The sequence below is a fragment of the Acanthochromis polyacanthus genome, chromosome 18 (assembly GCF_021347895.1).
Source record: "Acanthochromis polyacanthus isolate Apoly-LR-REF ecotype Palm Island chromosome 18, KAUST_Apoly_ChrSc, whole genome shotgun sequence".
NCBI classification, from domain to species: domain Eukaryota; kingdom Metazoa; phylum Chordata; class Actinopteri; family Pomacentridae; genus Acanthochromis; species Acanthochromis polyacanthus.
The window spans coordinates 3,112,354-3,133,057 of NC_067130.1; the positions used below are offsets into that span (position 1 = coordinate 3,112,354).

The 20,704-nt window shown below is 39.2% G+C and overlaps 1 protein-coding gene across 1 annotated transcript in view; it reads right to left on the reverse strand.

The window, feature by feature from the left end:
* LOC110957178 (ankyrin-1-like) overlaps nucleotides 1-18,818 on the reverse strand; it is a 145,209-nt gene extending 126,391 nt beyond the window's left edge. Inside the window, 1 exon segment of the mRNA XM_051938101.1 lies at nucleotides 18,620-18,818. The gene's annotated coding sequence lies outside the window, so the exon portion shown is untranslated.
* Nucleotides 18,819-20,704: the final 1,886 nt, after the last annotated feature.

Here is a 20,704-nt window from a genome sequence, read left to right on the forward strand (position 1 = left end):
TTCTTATTAGTGATCTAATTGTTTTGCAACTAAACTGTTGCCTGATTTTAAAAAAAAAGTTTGGACTTTCCACTTCTTTACTTTGTTTATTTGCACTCAGCAACCTTTTGAAAATTAAACGAACATTGCTTTCGAGTATTCTTAAGCATCAGCATAAACTGTAAGAGGCACCTGTCCCTTGACTTTGCACAGTAAGCTGCACAGAAAATTACTCTAAAAAAATGACTTTTACAAACTTAAACAACACATACTTTCACTCTGTAATCTTACAAATGCATAGATTAGGCTCTCTGGTTTGATTTCCCTGTAAATTTAGTAGCATTAACGCTTGTGATTATGTTAGTTCTCACTGTTGTTTTCTAAAACAGGCAGTGTAATGGAAGACTGAAACAATGCAGACATCACTAGACAACCTAAACCTGATATATTATATTTCATACTGCAGTGAAACAAAGAAAGCAAAGAAAGTTTTATTTCTGCAGTTTTGTCCCTTGTTTAAACTTTTCTTGAATAAAAGTAAAATTAAACCTGCCAGGCGACCTTCTCTAGGGAAAAAGAGATTTATAAATTCTGCACAAAACAAAAGACAGACTTTTTTTTCTTCTGAGAGCTGTAGTTGATACTGTGGTTTACATTTCAGGGTTTGTAGCGTTGGTGCCCGACTGCGTCAGACCTGCTTCACTATCCTGAATATGCTGTTTAAATATTGATGAGCTCTGTGAGGCTAAACTGAGGCTTTCAGTGGCTGTAGTTTAGAATTATAATGAAAAGGTTGATGGTATGCATGCTGTAGATGCACAGCAGTACATACTGGAACACACACACATCACATCGACTTACATTAGCTTCCCAGAGGCTGAAATTGGTTAGAACATAGACTGTTTGGAGGTGTGTATTTTCACATTTTTATATCTTAAATTGTTTAATTCATAACATATGTGTATTTCTGCTGTACTATACTGAGTAACTTCAAAGACGCTTTACAGCAGGGGTGTCCAACATGAGGCCCGTGGTCCAAAAGTGGTCCTCCAGAGGGTCCAATCCGGCCCTCAAAGTGGAAAAATTACAGAGAAGACATTAACTGCAGATTGTAAATTAGTAAAACTATGAATTTAAAATCATTTCTAGACCATGACAAGTTGTTTTGATCATAAAGTAAAATACTAGATTGTTCATTGTTCTTTTGTCATTTTGTGTCTTGTTTTTGTACGATTTTGTCATGTTTTTGTCGTTTTGTTTCTCGTCTTTGTTGTTTTAGTCTGACTTTTGTCGTTTGTCTCATGTTTTTGTTGTTTTCCTTTTTGCCTCACTTGTGTTTTTGTTTCATTTTTGTCATTTTATGTTTTGCTTTATTTGTTGTTTTGTGTTTTATGTTTGTCGTTTTGTGTCTTTTTGTCTCGCTTCTGTTGTTCGTCTACATTTTTGTTGTTTTGTTTCTTGCTTTTGTCATTTTTTTGTCTTGTTTGTGTCATTTGTATATTTTTTTGTCTCATTTTTGTCATTTGTCCATTTCTTTGTCGCTTTGTAACTTTTTCACATGTTGATTGTCTCATTTTTTGTCATTTTTTTCTCACTTTTGTCATTTTGGGTCTCATTTTTGTCATTTTGTGTTTGCTTTATTTGTTGTTTTGGGTATTATGTTTGTCGTGTTTGTGTTTTTTTTGTCTCGCTTTTGTTGTTCGTCTACATTTTTGTCGTTTTGTTTCTCGCTTTTGTCACTTTTTGTTTTGTTTGTGTCATTTGTATAATTTTATTTGTCTCATTTTTGTCATTTGTCCATTTCTTTGTCGCTTTGTAACTTTTTGTCGAATTTTTAGTCTCTTTTTGTTTTGTTTCATGTTGTTTGTCTCATTTTTTTTCACCTTTGTCATTTTGGGTCTCATTTTTGCCATTTTGTGTTTTGTTTTAGTTGTTGTGTGCATCGTTTTGGTAATTTGGAGTTTTTTTGTCTCGTTTATGTTGTTTGTCTATTTTTTTGTTGCTTTGTAACTTTGTTGTCTACTTTTTGTCTCTTTTTGTTCTGTTTCGTGACGTTTGTCTTATATTTTGTCATTATTTTCTAATTTTTGTCATTTTTGTGCCTCGAATTTGTAATATTTTGTCTTGTTTTGATGAGGGGATTTTTTTGTCTTTTTTGCCTGACTTTGTCATTTTGATCATAAAATAAAATACTATAATAATCAGTTCTTGATACCTGCGATTAAAATTTGGACTTGTGGTTATTTATAGGTTATTATGCTGTGATTTTACTGGTCTGGTAAAATGAGTGTGACACCCCTGCTTTAGTTTAAGCTTCTGCTTGACTTTGAAGAGTTAATTCGAGGAAAACAACAACTTGTGGTTGAGACAAAAATAGCAAAGTTGCAAAAAAGAAGAAAGAGTTCTGGGACTCTGTAGAGAGGAAACTTCGTTCTCATCAGGCGCAGGGGAAAACTTGCCACATTCAAAATTCAAAACCACCCCACAACTCGTACACCTCACCCCCTCGCTCCTCCATCCCACTTCAGAGGAAATGAAATATGCTGATGAAGGGTCTCTTATGGCTAAGACAAAGCATTTTGGCACTTCTGAGACATCACAGTGAGTCAACCAGCCCTGGAGGGGGGAGAAGCCTGAGATATTTCATCTTCGTCAGTCTTCTTGCTGTTCTCTTCCTCCTCGAGCGTGTTCTCATGAATGTGTGATGTGTGTCTGTTCGAGGTGTCCAAATCTTTTGTTTCTAATCCTGTATCACACTTTTTTTTATAATAAGTCCAACTGCTGCATTTGTTGGAACTCACACTGATTAAAATGCAGAAAATGTTTCGTTGTTTTCTGGTGTTTTTGATTGAATTAGTAGAAGAGTAGTCTGCCTATCTGTGATGAGTTTTTACCTAATTATCGCTTGTTTGCAGACGTGATAGATTAACGGGCTGCTAAAGGCCAAAAATGGAAAAGGTCAACGAATGGTAGAGCCACTCTGCACATGAAAACACTCGTTCTGCACACTCACATTTTGCTGGTGCACAGCAGCTGTCTGCAGCTGGCGTCTGCCTCATGAAATATGCAGAGTTAAGCTCAGTCATTGCCATTTACCAGGAAGGGTTGCGTGACTCTGAGTTTCGTGACCCAAACCAAACAGACGGCTTACTCAACCGTGATACTACACTCACTCTGTAGAGATACTACCATAGCTGCACTAGATTTCCTGCCTCTTGATCTGCCAGCGCTTTAAATGCCAAACCAAACTGAATCTTTCTGCACCTACATCAACGTAGGAGCTGAAACTTTTTTCTTTGGAGGTGGGATCAGCACCACTAAATTCATTCCACTTGTTTTCCCCAAATCAAATCAAGCCTCTTAATTGTATAGCTATTATAAGTTGAGATGTTGCTACAAGTTAAGCTTGTTAACGAAAAGTACTGCCGACAAAATAATCGTGATATAAAGAACCGAATATGCAAGTCTTGAATTTGCAGCATTAACCCAAAGTTTCGCTCCAAAGTTTGTCTGCCATGTTTCTGCGGATGTTGCTGCCTTTAAATGTGAAGGATCCAAACGAACGGCGCCCCCTTGTGGTGTTTACGACCTCAGAACGGGAAATTTTGTAAAAGTTTATGCTCTAGTTTTGGTCACGTGCAGCGTTTCTTTAACCTTGCCAGCAAGTTGATTTCTCGCGATATTTGTGAGTTCACAAATCTCTCAAGAAAGCATCTTGCTCCGCTCCCGCCTTCACTTTTCGTTCAGCACCAAGTTGGTTCGGGCCAATCACGCAGCAGTATTCGTGTGTGGGGCGGGATAATGGGCGGGATATCCGGGTGTGACGACGACACCAAGCGGCAGTAGATCAAAACAAACACGGCAACGGAGGACAACGATCGTGTAGATGCTGCTATTAAGTCAGTTTTAGCTGAATCTCCTATCGCTTCTTTGAAGGAAGAACAACGAGAGGCACTTTGTGCATTTCTGGATGGTAAAGATGTTTGTGCTTTTTTACCTACAGGTTTTGGTAAGAGTTTAATCTACCAATTGGCTCCGCTCGTTGTGAAGATCCCACGATTGGCTAAAAACAAACCTGTCAGAGGCGGGACATACTGTTGCATTGTCCAATCCGTGCCTCTTTCCTCCGAACGGATTTACATGGAGCGGTCCCAGATTGATATTGTGGAGTACTATCAAGTACTACACAATTATTAATCTGGCTATTGCCAGGTTAGTGTTTCTTTACTGTTTTAGACGATATTTGAGGAAAATGCAGACAAGCCAGATTTTTTGTTTGCATTTCTAACGCTACTACCCCGCTAAAATCACCAATTTCGCACGACTTTCTGAGTTTTTGTTCTCACTTTTAGGGTAAGTTTTCAATGTTTCCTGACCCTAACCAAACAGTTACACTATCTCTGTAGAGATACTATAGCTGCACTAGATTTTCTGCCTCTTGATCTGCCAAACCAAACTGAATCTTTCTGCACCTACATCAACGTAGGATCTGAAACTTTTTTCTTTGGAGGTGGGATCAGCACCACTGAATTCATTCCGCTTATATTCCCCAAATCAAATCAAGCCTCTTAATTGTATAGCTATTATAAGTTGTGATGTTGTTACATTAACAAGCTTAACTTGTAAAGTACTGCAGTATTTTTAATCATATTTGTACTTTGCTTTCCCTGAAGGGGAAATCTGGCAAACAATAAAGCCCAGAGCTGTATAAATTATCATTAAAACTGCTGTTCACATACACAGCAGATTTAATTCACATCATGAAAGAAATATACGCAATGCACAGTTCACAAAGCAGGGAGGAATGGTTGTGGGATCAGAGGAGAGTAGAATTTGTTAAATAAAGAGACGGGACAGCTCTAACTTCAAGGATTTTCATTTGAGAGCAGAGGTAAGGCACGATGCTGATGTAAGTCTGCTACAACCATGAGTCATCCCCATTAAGGATGTATCCTCCCCCCCGCCCCGCCCGTCTGCCATCCATCCACCATCCGTCCTTCCCCTTAATGCAACTCTACTCTGCATCTCATGGTAGTTTTTCTTACTGAGAGTGAGCATACTTAGGGACTCCATCAAGCTGAGCATTGACAGGCAAAGTAATGTTCACGTGTTGCAAGAGCAGACCTCAGAAGGTTGCACAGCTTGACTGCAGCTTCAAAGAAGAAGAGCAACAGAAATGCATATGATAAAAAACGGATTTAATTTTTTCCAGCTGCCCTTTGAAGTAGCACAGTACATTTCTTTACCAAACTGGACGTACGACACAAAATGAGCAACAATCAAAAGTTTTTTCATGAGCTGCTATTAGTAGAATACACAGGAGTACAGAAGGCTCAGAGCAGCAGCAGCATGAGAAGGATTGGAAAGGAATGAAAATGAAAAGGAAAGACAGAAGGGGGGAGACACGGAGACAATGGAGGGGAGACTGAGAGGCGCCTTCATCTCTGGCTTTCAGATCAGTCTCCACAGGGGGAAAAACTGTCAGTCACTGCCATTAAAAACACTCAACATGAAACACAAACACACATCTTTGTACTTGTGAGGACACTGCTCCCAACTTCAACCATTAACCCCAAAGTTTAAAACAAGTTTGAGCCCAAAAAGAAACCTTTGAGGAGGTAAGGAAGGCGTCTCTCAAATCTACAACGCAAGCAGTAATCACAAAGATCAATGTAGGTGCTTATTTGTGTGTCTGAGAGTTGATATAATGCATTAATAGGCCACATCCCAAACATTAAGCATCATAACAACATGCAGAGATGATAAAACGCAGTGGCAGTGTCCATGCAGTACATCCACCGACTCACGCTGTAAAGGGAAAACTGCTCTTTGTGAAATAATATGTCCGCCCACTCTTATGAGACGATGTGACACACAACAGTACACACTCACACACATGTTCCTGCAGGCGGTCGCTGGCGAGTGGGATTACATACTGTCTCAGAATAATAAGTGGTGCTTAGAAAGATGGTGCCATGTTCCTGAACCTATTAATGTCTGTAAATAAATGCACCCTCGATCACCTCCAGCCACATTCTGAGTCACACTCGCTCTCATCCCAAAGCACAGAAACTACTGAGACAAATCAGAGGTTCTCTGTAACATTTACGAGGCCCTCCTGCCCAGAGACTGAAGAGCAGTAAAACATTTGATTGCTTTAGAAAGTAGTGAGAGCCCTTCACATTTTTCACATTTTATTTAAGACGATTAATGGATGAAACGGGTCATTTGCTCATTAATGTAACCCATAATTACAAAATGAAAGCTTTACTTTCAGGATTTTTTTGCAAATCTATTGGAAATCAAAAACTTAAATATCTCATTTATGAAAGCATTTAGACCCTTCATTCAGTGCTTTGCAGAGCCCCTTTGGCAGCAGCTACAGCTCTGAGTCTTCTTGGGTTGATCTTTACAAGCTTGGCACACCTGGTTTTGGTTATCCATCCATCCATCCATCCATCCATCCATCCATCCTCTATACACCGCTTTATCCTCACTAGGGTCATGGGGGGTGCTGGAGTCTATCCCAGCTGACTCGGACGAAGGCAGGGGACACCCTGGACAGGTCACCAGTCTGTCACAGGGCTACATATACAGACACACAATCACACTCACATTCACACCTACGGACAATTTAGAGTAACCAATTAACCTCAGCATATTTTTGGACTGTGGGAGGAAGCTGGAGTACCCGGAGAAAACCCACGCATGCACAGGGAGAACATGCAAACTCCATGCAGAAAGATCCCAGGAAAGCCGGGATTTGAACCGGGGATCTTCTTGCTGCAAGGAGAAAGTGCTAACCACTGACCACTGTGCAGCCCTGGTTTTGGTTATGCTTTTTAATATTTTTTTTCACAGAGTTGCTTGGAGTGGAGTTGTCTCTTTGACATTATAAAGTCTTTTTTTTAATTCTTGTGAAAAAAGCCAAATTAAATTGACCATGATTTTACGTTGGAACGGGCGTACACTTTCTATTGGCAGAGTGCGTTACAAACTAGCCAAAAAACCTATTACTGCTGATTTAAATGACGTGTTGAAAAAGAGTCATTTCAATGCTGCCAAAACAATTAACCTAACGACGTCTAAATATCTTAGTTGTGAATCACGTCAAGCGTAATTTTAATCTCCTAACTCTGACATCTTTTCACCTTCAAGACAATGCATGCTGTTTGCTCCACCCCTCCACCCGTATTGATGACTGCATTCCAATCACATCTCTGACCAAAAGCCAAGTGTGGCTTTCTTTTAACGATGACCTTGATCTATTCCTGACCCTAATCAAACAGATTAAGCTGTCTTATTTAATTAGGCATTAATTATGGAGGAAAACGGTCTTGTGGATTACAGAAGCGGTTGTGAGGAATGTTTAGGGAGGAGGACTTGTTGAGTTTAGCCATTGGACAGCAGACAGAGACCATCCCCTTCACTGCAACAGTGTTCTGTTTTCTGCTGTGCTGCAGCAACAGATTCAGTTACGTAATGACTTTCCAATGGATAGTTAGCATCCCCAAAGCGCCGGCACGCACACACACACTAAAACCCACCTTTCTAAACCTCATTGCTTCTGTTCTCACTCCCACTCTCTCCCCCTCACTTTCCTTGCTCTCCCCTCCCCTCCCTCATTCAGCTCTATCCTGATTCTGCAGCTCAACCTCTGCAGCATGACTCCACTTTCCTCTCTGCACCTCTATACAGCAATCCGTTGACAAGTCCAGGAGAAACACTGGAATGGCTTAAAATAACCGGAGGCAGACCTGTAGTGTGGTCACAGATCGTCCTCTCTTTCTCATGCACCCCCATGCATTCATATACGGTGGAGAAATTTAGCCCACAGTCATCTGTAAACACACGTGCACGGATAACACACGCGCTCTCACACTAAGTGGCACCATAGCGCAGACAGTTTATTCTTTGTTGATGCAGCTGTTAGCACTTTCAAAGATGCTCCTTGCACATAAATCAGACAGTAATGGTGCAGATAACACAATGCACAGCTGTTCCACTGGAGTTTTTAGAGGAGAAAATGACATGTTAAAATCAGAACGCTGCAAACAGAGCGTTTCTAGACATACATTATACTCCCTCCACCTCTTGTTTAGAGAGAAATGTGCTTGTTTGTCTTTATTCTGTACATGGAAAGGGCCCAGCAACAAAACAGAAAGTCAATTCTACTGATTTATGAGCATGCAGGCACAGAAGAGCTCATTTAAGCCAAAAAAACCCCAAACTCTTCAGCCCTGCAACTGCATCCTCTGCCTCTAATCTACCACAGTTTTAAAGGTTTAAAGGTTCATTTGGTTTGAGTTTTGCTGAACAAGAAACACAAAGAAAATGAACTCTTCCTAAACAGTGCATTTATTTCTTGTGAATGGAGAAAACCTAATAATAATAATAATTAAAATCCCTCCATTTAGGTCTAAGTTGAATAAATCATGCTCTGCCTCGGAGGTATCATCTGTCTGCGTTTTTATATCTGAGGTGCTGCTGCTTGTTTTGATGAGATTTTGTTTTTGCACCGATCGCAGTCATTTTTCGCATAATGCATTATTCAAATGGACATGCATTCACAACACACACACACACACACACACACACACACACACACACAGAGGTGCTGTAGAACAACTAGTGACTCACATCAGCTGGATTCGGCTGAGTCATCCACGTCGAACGGTGACCACTTGAACGGTATCACCAGCATCTTTCTCCTTTTCTCCCAAGACCAGTCATTAAGTTTACACATCTAATGAAACAAGTGTTTACAGTGACAGGGTTCAGCCAGTGTTGGCGGCATCAGATTATGTTTTATATCATGCATCTCATTACTGACTGCCGCTTCAGTATGCTTAGCACATTAGCACTTCCCACAGGCTTTTGAGAACAGTTTCCTCCTTAATTTAATTACATGGGTATGTAATTGGAAGTACAACAGATGTTTTTAATGTTTTGGTCCACACACCACCCCAAGACTAGACAATAAGTCTTCAAATCTTGCAGTGAGTGAAGATGTGCTTCTGTGATCAGGATGGAAAGTGCATGCCCTGCTTTAGGTACTGAAGTAGCATCAGTAACAATCCAACAGCCTCTAGAACAGGGCTGTCAACAAACATCTTAGTTCAGGTTCCACATTCAGAGCAATTTGATCTCAAGTGGGCCAGACCAGTAAAATCACAGCATAATAACCTGTAAATAATCACAACTCCAACTTTTTTCCTTTGTTTTAGTGCAAAAATGTTCACATTTAAGGCATCATCTTTTTACAAAACATTATAAACAACCTGAAATTTCAATTTAATAAATTTAATTTCAGGGAACAAAAGGGAACAAAAACTTTGTCAGCACACTTCAATATTTATATTTACACTCTTACACTCGCACTCATATGCACTGAGGATCCGGTCGAGGTATTAAAGTCGCCTCAACGCTCGCTTTTTATCCGCTTTCTTCTTCCCCGCTACGTTGCTGCAGGTGGTGCTAGCTCCGTTAGCGCCGCAACATTCAGCCTCAGTTTATCATTTCCACATTACAACTTCCAGATCACAGAGTGTCTACAAAGGAACACAACGTTTAATCATCTGGAACTGAACCATGTAGGATTTTACTTTATGATCAAAACCACCAAAATCAGACAAAAAAACAACAAAAACAAGACAAAATATTAGAAAAATGAGACACAAAATGCCACACAATTACGCAAACGACACGAAACAAAACAAAAAATGAAACACAAAAGTTACAAGGCGACAAAAAAATGTACAAATGTGACAAAACGAGATAAAAAATTACAAAAATGAGAAACAAAATGACAGAAGAACAATGAACAATCTAGTATTTTACTGTATGATCAGAACAACTTGTCATGGTCTAGAAATTATTTTACATTTGTAGTTTTACTAATTTACAATCTGCAGTTAATGTCTTCTCTGTAATTTTTACACTTTGAGGGCCGGATTGGACCCCCTGGAGGACCACTTTTGGCCTCATGTTGGACACCCCTGCTCCAGAATCTCAGGACAAATCTCATCTACACTCCGTACCTTGCTGCTACCGAGCTTCTGCTTCACAGATCTGAGCCAGGGTTATGACTAAGACTTCCCCTGAGTCTTTAAAGTCGCTACACGTTTCGAGTTCCCCAGAAAACTCTGAGAGGACTTTATGCAATCCACCACACTCTCCACGCTGAATGATGAAGATATCCTGTATCCTCAAGCTGCTGTCTGGATCACAGTGCCATTCAATTCATTCCTGTTCCTTAAATGAAACGGTTGGACGGTCTTTAGTCTCAACCATCTCTGGCTGAGATCAGACCAGATTACAGGAGAGACTGGCTTTAAAAGTTCCTCAAGCCAACTCTGAGGAATTCTGGTTTCCATCGTGGAAATGAGCTACAACACCGCGTTAAGGCTGATTTTCATTCATCTGAGAGACTTTACAGCAGGGGTGTCCAACATGAGGCCCGCGGGCCAAAAGCGGTCCTCCAGAGGGTCCAATCCGGCCCTCAAAGTGTAAAAATTAAGACAATAAATGCAGATTGTTAATTAGTAAAACTAGAAATTTAGAATAATTTCTAGACCATGACTAGTTGTTTGGATCAGAAAGTAAAATACCAGATTGCTCATTTTTCTTTTATCATCTTGTGTCTCATTTTTGTAATATTTTGTCCTGTTTTTGTTGTTTTTTAGGTCTTTTTTCCAGTCTGATTTTTTCGTTGTCATGTTTTTGTTGTTTTGCTTCTCGTTTTTGTTGTTTTGTGTTTTGCTTTATTCACTGTTTTGTGCATCGTTTTTGTCGTTTTGTTTCAAGTTTTTGTAACTTTTTGTCTAATTTGTCCATTTTTTTTGTCACTTTGTCACATTTTTGTTTTGTTTCGTGTCCTTTGTCTCATTTTGTTTCTCTCTTTTGTTGTTTGTGTGCCATTTTTGTAATATTTTGTCTTGTTTTTGGCTTTGTAAAGTAAAATAATATACTGTTCAGTTCCAGATATCTGTGACTAAATGTTGTGTTCCTTTGTAGACACTCTGTGATCTGGAAGTTGTAATGTGGAAATAATAAACTGAGGATGAATGTTGCTGAAATTGAACTTATTTTTCTTTAGAAATTTCAGGTTGTTCATAATGTTTTGTAGAAAGATAATCCCTTAAATGTGAACATTTACTTTTTTGCACTAAAACAAAGAGAAAACTTGGAGTTGTGGTTATTTATCACTTATTATTACGCTGTGATTTTACTGGTCTGGTCCACTTTAGATCAAACTGTGTTGACTGTGGAACCTGGACTAAGATGAGTTTGACTCCTCTGCTTTAAAGCTTTCATTGCAGTGACATGCTGTAAATATTTAACGTACTTTCAGATCTCTCTTGGAAACCTGAATACCGAACACCTAATTAGTCAACAAACAAACCCGATCTGTCTCACAGTCTGTCAGATCTGAATGCCATTTATATTTTTCTGCCGTTTCCTCCTCTGCCTGATGCAACAGAAAATACGCATTGAGGCAATTTCCTGAAGCCCAGGTACCGAATAAGACGATCCACAGAGGGCAAAGCATTAAAACGTCTCAAAAAATGATGGAGGAGGATAGAGACATAAAAAGAGAAGTAGTGAATGTGCTTCTGTGTAGGTGGAGACAGCAGAGGAGGGAGGAGGGCTGCAGAGGAGGAGGGTGATGAGTGACTCTGCAGATTAAAAACATGATGTCAGTAGTGCCGTGGATGAGCCAGGATACCGGAGACGAACGCGTAGAACTTTGCAAATTATTCTGAAATCGTATACATTTACTTTGCTAAGTGCTGTTAAGAGCGAGAGAAGGAAGGGAAGCTTCATGGAACGTTTAATTTAATAATTTCAAAGAAAAAAAGAGCAGGATAAACAAAAGATACAGACAGGTTCCACAGACAATCTAAAGAATAACGATGATTTTCTAAACTTCTCACGTGAGGTCAAAAATTGGCTTTTAGAGCATCAGTTTTGCACTCACTAACATATGGAGCAGACAGTAATAGTAAAGCTGTTGCACATTATTATCTTACACTTTGACTATTCTGCATTTTCTGTGTATTTTTGTTTTTTATTAATTTTATGTGTATTTTTTATGAATTTTATGTGTTTTTTTATGAATTTTATGTGTATTTTTATGAGTTTTATGTGTATTTTTTATGCATTTTTTGTGTTTTTAATGTAATATTTGTATTGTATTCTATATTGTATGCCATCTTTATGACTGCAATATTTCTATCTGTCAGTGTTATGTTTTTTATTGTGCAAAGGACTGCAGATGGAAATTTGCTCTGTGCTAAATGTGGTGCAGGCATCTTTTTAATGTTACTGCACATTGTCATTTTAAATAAACTAAACTAAACTAAACTAAACAGACTCACTGGCCTCATAGGTTCAGTGTTCTCACCAACAGAAGAATAAATGATTGCCTCATCAAGTGGGTGGTATTTACTGCACAGAGCCTCTTCCAGATCACAGGTATGACTCAGGTATTTGGCTCCCCGGGGCCGACCCACCTGGTGCCTGGACTACGCTCTGTGATGAATGTTTCTTTGTACATAAACACTAAAAACTGTCAGGTCACTCTGCTTTCAGAAAATACCCTCTGACTCTGAACACGGGCTGATTCTGTGAAAGGAAAAGAGAGGAAAAGCAGACACTGACGAGGTAATTAAATAGGGGTCTCGGAGTGGATACCCTCAGCGGGGTAATTCAGTTTAATCTGCCGGTTTTCAGCTGATCGTTCACTTCCTCCCACAGACAACAAAAGCTGCTGACTTCAGCCTGAAAAGCTTAAAGACTCGCGGTGGGACAGGACCTCGTCAGCACGTGTGGAGAAGAAAAGCAGACAGACAGAAGGACGCCGGCTGAGCTGCAGGACGTCCAGCGTGTCCGTCTTGACCCTGAAGAACTGCATCCGCTGCACACATCAGCTCAGCGGGGGGACGCTGCTGTGGACCGATTTGCAAACTACGACGTGTAAACAAATTTGTTTCAGTGACATTGGTGCAGGGACGTATTGACAACCTACACAGCCATATGATTCATGCTGACACCCACGGTTCAGGGACAACAAGGGCTCATATAGCCAGAAAACACCTGAAGTCAGCTGGAGGTGCTACACAGTAAAGCACTGCTTCTGTGTTCTTAGGGCACTACTGCAGTAGTAAGATAAGCAATAGTAAATGCTTTTATGCTTCTATAATGGGAATTATTATGAATTATCATTCAAATAAGACCTTTTGATGCATTTAAGTCACTCTGCTGCTACTCTGCTCCACACAAGCAACCCCATAGATCAGCAAAAACACAAAATTAAATCAATTAATACGACAACTTCACGAGGTGGTGTTGATCCTCAGGTGGTCACTTCCTAGAAAACAATTACTCCTCTCTTTCTGAATCCTATCAGACCAGTATTCATTATTCAACCTCAAAAATTGTAAAAAGGATATATTTAAAGAAACAACTGACTTATAAAAATGTATAAAGAATAAAGGAAGATAAAAAGACATTCTTCAAAAATAATCAAACCATCACTTTTTATAGTGAGACACGCTGCTGATTTTTACACTGTTTCAAAATTAAGGAAAATAAAAAGACATTCTTCAAAAATAATCAACCCATCATTCTTCTGAATAAGGCACTCTTTTGATTTTTACACTGTTTCAACATTAAAAAATGTAAAAATGTAATAATATAAGCATTTGGTTAATTCACACATATTCATTAGGTCATAGTGTATTGCATTATAAATCACAGGTTATAATATCATACCGTGCTCTCTCATTCTGCTGCCACTCCTTCATAATTCCATCCTTATGGCTGACTAGGGACCCCATATCCATGACCAGGAATATTGACAGTGGTGACGGGATAAACTAAACCCACCGTATGGTCAGCTTGTTCTTAAAGCAAAACAAAGTGTATTCTAACTGGTCTTCAAAACTTTCTTGAGAACGATGCATCAACATTAACAGGTTTAAGAACGTTTTTGGAACGTAGTTTTGTCACAGCGAGATGTTTTAGGCTGGAGCACAATCTGTTTGGAGGAATATCTTTGGTCAGAGATGTTTCTTAATATTTAGATTGTAGATTAACCCCTTTATGCCAATTGTCGCAAATTCCCAACATACCACTGTCATTCAGACTGCAGCTGAGATAGCATACCGATTCCCCCAACGCATACTTCTGAACTTTTTGAAAGCACTGGTTTCTCGTAGGGGGCTGCACAGTGGTACAGTGGTTAGCACTTTCGCCTTGCAGCAAGAAGATCCCCGGTTCAAATCCCGGCTTTCCTGGGATCTTTCTGCATGGAGTTTGCATGTTCTCCCTGTGCATGCGTGGGTTTTCTCCGGGTACTCCGGCTTCCTCCCACAGTCCAAAAACATGCTGAGGTTAATTGGTTACTCTAAATTGTCCGTAGGTGTGAATGTGAGTGTGATTGTGTGTCTGTATATGTAGCCCTGTGACAGACTGGTGACCTGTCCAGGGTGTCCCCTGCCTTCATCCGAGTCAGCTGGGATAGACTCCAGCACCCCCCATGACCCTAGTGAGGATAAAGCGGTGTATAGAGGATGGATGGATGGATGGATGGATGGGTTTCTCGTAGGACTGGTCAGAGTGGGACCTAATTATTATATATCTGTTATTATTATTATATATCTGTTCTATGTGTAATAGACAAATTAACAATTTCCACTTATTTTAGCATCACATGGAAAGCAAAAACACATAAACGTTTTTTGTTTTTTTTTAATTTGATTGTAGATAAATTCATGTGTCAAGGGGATAATTCAGATCAATCTTTCAACTCTACATGTTTGCTTGTAATTCTGGTGGATTTGACTTTTTTAGACGACACACAACGAAGCACTTAACCCTCCTGTTGTCCTCATTTATGGGCACCAAAAAGTATGGTTTCCTTGTATGAAAAAAAATACAAAAATTCAGCAAAAAAAATCCCCAAATTTCTGAAAATTTGCAAAACCTTCAGGAAGAAAATTCCAATAATTCCTTAAAAGTTTCCCTTAAAAGTTTTATTTAAAAAAAATCCCCCAAATTTGGCAAGGAAATTCTTGTAAAAAGATCTAAAGTGATTACATAGCTATCAGTAAAACGTCTAATATTTTCTTAAGAACTTTCATATGATTTTTTTGTGAATGTTCTTAAGAAAAATTTTTAATATTTCTTTTTTTTCCCCAAAAATTGTGAAAATGTGTGAAAATGCACTTTTTTCCCTACATTTTCAAACTTTAAAATGGGTTAATTTTGACAACATGAGGGCGAAAGTACAGCAAGGATGCTTTCAAAAATGATGCCATGAATAATTTATATTGTTCAGTAAACCTTATACAACTAAATCAAATTAGGATTCAGCGTGAACACCTCCAGCCTTTAAAACAGCCCCAATTCTCCAAGGTAGTAAAGTAAAGTTTTCAAGGTACTTGACAAATAAGTTGTTTGGAAAATCTTGGAGAAATTTCTTTCTTCAGTGGCTTTAGGTCGTCTGACTTGGTTCTGTTTCTTCTTGTAATGAGAAGAACTCTGATCAGAGCTCTGTGGGGGCGACGCCATCGTTTGCTGGACGCTTTGTTCCTCTTGTTGCTTAAGGCGGTTCTTTATGGCTCTGGCTGTAGTCTAGTCTTTCATGATGGGACGATAAATCTGAAACTCTGACCAAAAAACTGCAACAAACTGTTTATTAAAGCTGTTGCAACTAACTGTAAAGTCTCTGCAATTTCACTTCCATAGAGCAGACCGGTAAAAATATGCATCGCTGCAAGTCGCATGCTCAATACTTAAACTGTATTTTTCATTAATGTAGGGAAAAAGCATTGTTTTCTTCAGTCAAACAGCTTTTCAGTAAGAAAGCTCTATTATTGATCACATAGCGCAGTGGGATCCATACTAAGTACATTTTCCTGTAGTTAGTATGGATGCAGTCTGCAGACCCCAGCAGCTTGTCAACAGCTGACGGTGTGGATTTCATTAGCACTGTCTCTATAATGCATTTTATTCCAGCATTTTGAATAAACTTCTGCAAATTTGCTACCAGATTTTTGCTTGATGTGGCTTTTGACATGTTTGAAGAAGCTTCATGGCGATGGGAGCAGCCTTTCCAAATACATTCATTTACATGTCCAATCAGCATGAAACACCAGCTGACATTAAATACTAATTACAACTAACTGAACACAATTCCTGAAGATTTAACTCCGTTTTTCTGTGGATGGCCAAGCTAGCAGATTTTGCTTCTTCAAGGCGATATGGCGGTTGGACAGCTTGTTTTGTTTCCAGTTTGCGACCTAGACTTCTTCTTCTACTCTCTTTATTCCAGCCATATGTAACTCAGCCTACATCACCACCTTCTGATGACCCTGCACAACCTGGTTTTCACTCCTAAACACAAAATGGGAGCGAGTCTAATTCCCATTTCCATCTTTTACATTGGCTTCCGATCCCCTTGGCAATTATGGGAACCGAGCAACAGTCCGTAATCAAAAAATATAAAGTAACTTCTCATGTCCTAGACTACTTTCACTGCTTGGAAAGAAGAAAATGCAAACATCTATTGCTTTATAAGGGTTAGCAGGACTGTAAAACTTGTAGTTAACTGAGTAAAATATGAGAATAACTGCAGACCACTGGCCACCCTGATCCTAAACCTAAAAACTAGGGATGGCCCATATTGGCGTTCTTGCCGATGACAGATATACCGATATTGTCCAGCTCTCAATTTAAGATCCCAATATCAACCGATACCGATATCTGTGGGCTATTCAACTAATTTTAGGTAACATCACATATCTCCTGTATGGAATTAACACATCACGGCTGATTTTATTGTGATGCCCCGTTGGATGCTTTCTCAAATGCAACAGGGCTTTCAAATGCAAACATTGTCTGTGCAAAATAAGAAAACTACTTCAACTTAAGTTATGGAAAAAATGCCATATTTCTGCCATATTTATTTATTTTTAATTGTCTTAAACAACAGTTCACACTCTCTCTCCCTCTATGAGTCGGCAAATGTCGTCAAAATCCAGGCATTATTTTATCAGTTTTCATAATAGGCAAAAAAAAAACTATAACTATATTGACCGATATTACATTTTTATGCCAATATCGGGCCGATAACCCTACTAAAAACTAAAATAAACTTTAAATTATTGAGAATACTTAAACCCTGAAGAAATAATGTCAAACAAGCATTAAGAAGCATTTAAATCATGAAAAACAAGACGGCATGGTCATCAATATCACCACCACATGTGATGTCTATGAGTCTATATCCAAAATAGTGATCAAGGGCCATAACTCTGTTAAATATTATTGCACGGGTCTTATTTTTGAACTTGATCAAGGTGTCCATGGTGTGAAGCTACACACTGAATTTTGTAATCCTAGCTGTAATAGTTTCCGAGAAAAGCTGTCCCCTTCATCTCGGACGGACGGACGCACGGACGGACGGAGGCCAAACCTATATCCCCCTTTTCCACTTCGTGGAGGCGGGGGATAATAAAGGGAGTCCTACGGCTGCTACAGCTTAAACAGACCATTACCTGAGCTGAAGGTCACGGTCATTTTTATCAAGGTCTCTGTTGTATGACCACAGTACTGGAACACAAAGTGCAAAGCTCTCAGTGCAACTGATGGCAGTCTAACTGGAGGTAACAGCAAATATCGTCATCATACATAGTAAGAATAAACATTCTGATTACCACTCTAGACTCCACATCATTAATCTGTAGCACCAAATGCTGCGTGCAATGCAAACAACAACATAAATCTCTGGTTAAGGAACACAAAATTGGTATTTCCCTCCAGCGCTGCGACATAAGGAAACACGTTTAGTGGAATATAAAGTGTGTGTGTGTGTGTGTTTGCTTCAAAATGGTTTTACATTTACTCAGCATGCTGACAGATTTACACCCCACTCCCCACTTTGTTTGTCATATATTTTGTTACATAACTTCATTAGTAGGCAGGAGATTGAAAGTAATGTTGACATTTTGTTGAAAGTTTGATGCTTCCCCTGCTGAAGAAGTACCGACTGATAAATACAACTCACGACTTGACAATCGAGGTCTTGAATTCAAGGTTGTTTCCATTATTGATTTGTGTACATACTGATTAATAACTGTTACCTCCTGAAGCATTTTCCTCGTTAATTACTGCTGAGCTCCACACAGGTTCAATCTGATTGCCTTTGTGGGTCTCTGTGTGTGTTTCAGTTGCAATCGATATGTGTGTGTGTGTGAAGTGACATAACTACTTCTTGGGTTTTTGCCAGCCCTTTTCCCTGTGTGAGGAGAATGTGGAACAGTTTTATTTGGCTGTCCACAGAGGATCACCTATGAGAAATGATGTTGCATCGACACACACTGAGAGAAAGTGAGGGGAAGACGGAGACAGAGAGAGAGAGAGAGAGAGGGAGCTACTGATGCATTGCAGATAAACTGCAGATCCTAGAGTAACCCCTCCCTTTCTCTTCTCATACGCACCCCCACCACCTCCACCAACCCCCACGGATGATGCTCCTTTTTTCGCCCTGCCACTATACATGACATCACCGCCTCCAGACCTCCCACTAGCATCACCCCATACAGCTATCTACAACCTGTCACACCCTGCTTACCTCACCATCTGATCCTCTTGGCCTTACACCTCTCTCCCATCCATCTCAGGAGCCGATGCAGCTTTGACCTTTGCAGAATACTGCAGTCTGAAGATCCATTAGAACACAGGGTTGTTCTACAAATCGGCAATGACTCAGTGTGTCATGAAGAGTTTCTTTTGTTGTGCAGAGTTAGACGGCGACTTAGGCCTTGTTTTTCTTTTCCTCAAATGTGAACCGGTGCAGTTTCTAGGAAAGAAATCAAAAAGAAAAACGTGTTTAAAGTACAATTAAAGTGTTTGTTTGCATGAACAATTTGGCCACATAGACAACGCTGATTTTCTACTTCAGATTAAGTACGAGCGAAACGCAATTAGTAAGTAATGATGTCTGATGATATCGGCCAACCGATATTTTCGGCCCAATATTGGCATAAAAATGTAATATCGGTCAATATCAGTATCGTTTTTTTTACTTATCATGAAAACTGGTAAAATAATGCCTGGATTTCACTGACATTTACAGACTCATAGAGAGAGGGAGAGTGTTGTTTGAGATCATTTTTTATTTTAAGAAGGCATAAATATGGCATTTTTTCCCATAACTTAAGTTGAAGTAGTTTTCTTTATTTGCACAGACAATGTTTACATTGGGAAAGCCTTGTTGCATTTGAGAATGCATCCAATGAGGCAGCACAATAAAATCAGACATGATGTGTTAATTCCATACAGGAGGTATGTGATGTTACCGAAAATTAGTCAAATATCCCACAGATATCAGTATCGGTTGATATCAGAATCAGAAACTGAGAGTTGGACAATATCGGCATATTGGTTATTAGCAAAAAAAAAAAAAAAAAGCCAATATCGGACAACCCTGGCATTAAGCATCAAAACGAAGCACTATTAATATTATGAAGCACATATTACAAATGCAGTAGTTTAAGTGGAGATACTTTTAACTACTTTATATGCTGTGTAAACTTAATGTCACAAACAAATCTTCATTTTTTTAAGATACTGATTTAAAGTTTGGTGTTTAAAATCACAAAATATGTAACTTCAGTAACTGTGAGTCCAATATTTCCCTCGCAATGTAGTGGAGTAGAAACAATATTCAAGTAAATGTTGACAGTTTTAGTGTATAATCAACAAATATCAACACTGCTCTGTAACCACCCTTTAATATTATCTCTAAAATACACTATTCAGCTGCCATAAAGACTCACTGACATTTATCAATAAAACAAAATTTTGTTTGAGTAATGCTTGCTGAAAACTAAAGCACCCAATTTATTTACATTTATGTGTTTGCGTCCCCCTTTCAACAGTTTACATCTTTATGAATGATCTTGAGTGCCACTGACGCGGCAGAGAAGATGGAAAAGCATTGAGGGCTTTTATTGTATTCTTATTGAATTTTTAGATAACACCAGCCACAGTTAAATGATGTTTTTACTGGGTGATCCCCGCGACTCTGGGATTTATACATTGGCACTGCTCCATCAAATTAAATTACTCTAAAAGCCTAGAGAACTATTTTCCCCACTTCAGAGCCATATTTGGTATCTTTGGCATTTTAAAGATGTTTATCTGCACAGCACTAGATTCTAACAACTCACCATCAACAGCTCAGTGACGTTTGACTCGTTAAAGGTCTTGATTAAAATGATCTCACTGGTAAAATACATATAATAGGAACCTAAATCTGTAGCAGGAAACTTTTGTCTCCCCCTTCTGGCATTGAGAGGAGTTACACAAAGACTGTAGATTGTATGATGGATGCCTCTCCCTCAAGATTGTTTTCTTTTTTAGATTGCAGTCATTACTACATTCAGCTTACTGTTTATTTGGAGCATCAGAAACTTTTCATGGATGCTTCCTACATTTTTTCGCCAAAGTGTCGTAGCCGTTGGATGCTTCCTTTTTCACGTCTGGCTAGTTAACGTAAAACGCATCGCTACAATTGCTGTCACAGAAACTACACTGAAACTCTGAAATACTGCCAAATGTAGAGAATCATCTGACAGAAATAACCATCGATTCATCATCTATACACCGCTAAATCCTGGTTAGTGTCGTTGGGGAGGTTGGAGCCCAGTTGACT